Here is a 4,503-nt window from a genome sequence, read left to right as displayed (position 1 = left end):
AAGTCATGGTTGTTTGCAAGGGTCTTAGCTTACTAATTTACCTGACTATTTGGCATATTACTTTACTCAGATTCTTTCTCTGTAAAACAAGGCCAGTACACTGCTCTTATTTGAATTGTTGTGAGAATTAAAATAATTCAACAAAATAGCTAGCCAAATGCCTGGCAATAAAAATGTTTAATAAATCGTATATAGAAATTATGTGTGATAAGCTTGCAAATAGCCAATAACATTTAGAATGTTAAAGAAACTCTTATAGTATTCATCCAAAGACCAGAAAAGTTTCCCTGGAAATTTCCTATACTTAAGAAGATTTTTAAAAATCAACAACAATACAAGAAGTGAGAGTAATATGTTTGCTCTGTACTCTAAGTGGGTCACATTTGTTAATCTGATTTAAGAAAAGAAGAAAAAAGCATTAATTATACTACTTGACTCCTTCAAGAGATGCATAATCCAACAAGAATCAAATAAATGCTGTTTGTTTTAGCAATTTGATGATTTTCTTTGTGTGGTGCTTCTCAATTTTGCCTATTTAGTAATTTAATGACTAGGTGACTGTTGATTCATTTAGTTATACACTGAGTAGTTCACTGAGTGACCTCTTGGGAATTGAACTTATTCACTGCCTTTTAAGCTCGCCTATCATTGCTTTCAATGTTAGAAAGCTAATTGTTCAGTATGTGCTTTTATTGTATACAAATACATACAACAACCAAAGAAAATGCTGAATTGAACAGACCATATAGTGTTTCTTGAAGAAAATGCCCTTATGAGATATTAAAAATTGGGAAAGGAAATAGAATCCTTTAGGGACTCTCAGAGCAGTAGTCACAAAGATTGAAAATGTGGGATGTAGATTGATCCTTTATTACATTTCCAGGGGCACAATGGGGTGCAGATTTCCTGCAGAGTCTCCATGATCAATCCATTCCAAAATGGCAAAAATCTCACTATCAAGCAGGGCAATCATTTCATTTCCAGCAGAGAAATAAAGGCAGTATTTGGAGACTGCTCCCCATGCAGATCTCATTTCCTCTGTGCCTGTTTTCAGTTCTCATCCCAGCCAGGCTTACAAGATAGTCAGGCTGAGTTCAGTCCCTTATCCCTGCATAGAGAGCCCTGAACATTTAAAAATACTCACTGTCTAAACTAATTCAAGAAATGTCTATCCTGACAAAATGGTTTATTACTAAGTCCTGTGCCAAATCCTCTCCTCCAGGATGGCAAATAAGTTGTAAAAACAATTGGATGTGTCCAATGTGGCTGCCCACCAGTCTATACTCATGAGTTTCAAGCCGGAGAAAATGGCAGATTCCTGACAGAGCTATACTAGCCCTCAGTCACAGCTGCTGTGGTGATATTGTGTTCCTCAATATATTGTGCACCCTAGTAAACTTATCTGGGGTCAGAGAACAGAACAGCCACTAGATACAGAGGCCAGAAAATGGTGGCACTCACCCTTATAATCCTAGCATTCTGAAAGAAGAGATCTGTCTGGATCTCTGTGAGTTCAAAGCCACACTGGAAACAGCCAGGCATGGTGACAAATGCCTTTAATTCCAGGAAGTGATGGCAGGAAGCAGAAAGGTATATGAGGCATGAAGACCAGAAACGAGAAGCTTTTGGCCTAGTTAAGCTTTTAGGCTTCTAGCGCAGTTCAGCTGAGATTCATTCTGATGAGGACACAGAGGCTTCCAGTTTGAGAAAACAGGATCGGCTGAGAAGTTGGTGAGGTAAGGTTAGCTGTGGCCTGTTCTGTTTCTCTGATCTTTCAGTGTTCACCCCCATACCTGGCTCTGGGTTTGTTTTATGAATAAGACCTTTTAAGATTCATGCTACAGCTGCTATTACTTTCTTGTAGGTCTTGACAAACTTGCTTCTGGGGCATTTCTTTATTCTTAATGTTAAGTTGTAAGATGCATTACCTTAGTCTTTTTTTTTCCTATGTAAATGTTTTATTTTAATGTCCAGAGTTTGGAATGAAGGCCTGGTGCTTCCTCCTGGCCTGTTTCACATGTTCTCGATGGGCTGATGAGGCCAGTACGGGTACTTCTTCTTGTCCAGCTTGGTTTCTGAGAAGATTTCATTGAAGTCGTCAATGGTCATCTGATCAAAGGGGACGATGTTCTTCATTTTCTCCAGCTGTGTCTCATAATGCTGGATCCTGGCCTGGGATTCGGACACAAACGCAGCACAGTCCTTCATATCCTCCTTTCTCTCATTGTCCACCAGGACTGTGAAGTTATCCTCGGGTGCTGGAATCTCCAGGGCATTATACTTCTTTTCAGATTCATTCACCAAGCCAGCCATGGCCACATTGCCTGTGTAATAAGCCCAGTCAATCGCTGGTGGTTTCTTAGACACATTAGCCAACCTGATATGGAGGTTCTCACTCCAGGACTTTAGGGAGTTTGAAATTGTCTTTTGGTTTCAGGGTATGATCTCCACAAAAGCTATCCAATCAATGGTTTTTAGAGCAAGTTTACACCCAGCCAGCCATCTTGGGATCCTTCACGGACCCTGGCAGACCGCTGTTTCCAGCAGTAAGGAACCACATTACTTTATTCTTAATGTTAAGTTGTAAGGTGCATTTCTTTTTATTCAGAGTTTTGTTAACTCTATGTAGTTGTATGTAGATGGCATTTTCTGACCACCCTTCTGCAGGCCTTCCCTATGGCAGTCCACACTCTGAGGCTGGTACTTTTGGGGTGAAGTAGTACATTGAAGTTCTGGTTTGTGCTCTCTCAGCTCTGTCCAAGAAACTGGTTTGAGGGTTTTAGTCCACATGCCAAACAAAAGTCAGAGTCATGGACCCAGGAGTCTAAAATCAACTGGGAAGCAATACAACAATGTGTACAGTTTGATGGTTACTAACATCACTGCCTCTCACAGAAAGAATCTATTAGAATGTTTCTCAAGCATACCATGCATTTTTCAGTGAACTCAAAAGCTTTATATATTTTGAGATGTAGAATTTTTAACATCTAGGATATAATCCTAAATTTGTCAGAGAGCACTGGGTACTGGGTACTGACTTGTTTAATATTGCTAGAACTGTTTCTTAAGAGCCTGTTGTATAAAAAGAGCCCTTGTTACTTTAACAGAGACTAGAGTACTAAACAAGCGGTGACTATGACGGCCCTTGTTCCCGAGTTCCTTCTCACTGTTCAGAAGTCAGGGTAAAGAATGAGATCACAGTAGAAGAGCGGGTGTGTGCAACAATACAGGCAGAGTTTCCTCCCCCAAGAGGGTGAGTCTGATTCAGTCAGGCCAAGAGGGGGCCTTTCCTCCCAGGAGGAGGACCAGAGCAAGAACAGGAGCTTAGGCTGTAAGGTGCTTAGGAAGAACCTGGGAAACTGAGGAGGCTGTCTGTGGATTGTGCTGTGATGGCTGCAGGAAGTACAGTAATTTTAAGAAACTGTAGAAGCTGAGCATGAAGGCTCATGTCTCTAATCCAAGCATCCTGGAAATGGAGGCAGGTTTGCTATGAATTTGAGGCCAGTTTAGTCTACACAGTGAGTTTCAGATCAATCTGAGTGCCTGGCCTATGGAGTGAGAACTCTCTCTCTCTCTCTCTCTCTCTCTCTCTCTCTCTCTCTCTCTCTCTCTCTCTGTGTGGTGTGTGTGGTGTGTGTGTGTGGTGTGTGTGGTGTGTGTGTGTGTGTGTGTGTGAGAGAGAGAGAGAGAGAGAGAGAGAGAGAGAGAGAGAGAGAGAGAGAGAGAAATTTGTTAATTTACTTAGGCCAGATAAGAGAAAAGAAAGAGGAGTCATATGTGGTTAAATTACTTAAGCTGGAGAAGGAGGAATTGAGTGTGGCTGTTTTCTGTGCGGTGTCTGCTGCCAGTGCTGACTAACCTAGAAAGTTATGTGGAGAGGGAAATATTTTCATAAATGTGGTGTATATGAGGCAACTAAACTTAAGAATCCATGATCAGAATAGAATTCTAGAATTGGGATTTGTGTACAGGGATGTTGCTCCTGAAGCCAGGAGAAGCATGAATGAGTCAGGGGGCGAGCGGCATTTCAGAGGCCTCCTGAGCATCCAGGGATCATGTGACTATTGCTATGCTGCTTCCAATGCTGCCAAGCTTCTTCATGGAATGGCTGTGGCAGTGTAAGCACATTGTGCCCTGATCAGAAATGTCAGCATCATAGCCCCCAGAACTCTCAAATCTAACAGACAGAGGCAAGGGGACTCAGTTTGTGGTAAGGTAAGATCTCTGGTTAGTGTTACTACTGCTGGGATGAAACACCATAACTAATGTAGGAAAGGAAAGGGGTTTCTCACCTCATGCTTTCTCATCAAAGTCCATCACTGAAGGAAGTCAAGACAGGAACTCAAACAGAGCAGTATCCTGGAGGCAGGAGCTGATGCAGAGGCCATGGAGGAGTGCTGCTCACTGGCTTGCTCTTCATGGCTCACTCAGCCTGCTTTCTTATAGAACTCAGGACCCCCACCATGGTCTGGGCCCTCCTGCATAAATTGTTACTTCAGAAAA

General features: G+C 42.0%; 1 pseudogene; it reads right to left on the bottom strand.

Annotated features, from left to right (window-relative positions):
- Positions 1-2,013: 2,013 nt before the first annotated feature.
- LOC102919159 (ATP synthase peripheral stalk subunit d, mitochondrial pseudogene) lies at positions 2,014-4,297 on the bottom strand (annotated as a pseudogene).
- Between the last annotated feature and the right edge of the window lie 206 nt (positions 4,298-4,503).

The sequence above is a fragment of the Peromyscus maniculatus genome, chromosome 2 (genome assembly GCF_049852395.1).
Source record: "Peromyscus maniculatus bairdii isolate BWxNUB_F1_BW_parent chromosome 2, HU_Pman_BW_mat_3.1, whole genome shotgun sequence".
NCBI lineage: Eukaryota > Metazoa > Chordata > Mammalia > Rodentia > Cricetidae > Peromyscus > Peromyscus maniculatus.
This window is presented reverse-complemented; position numbering and strand designations above follow the sequence as displayed.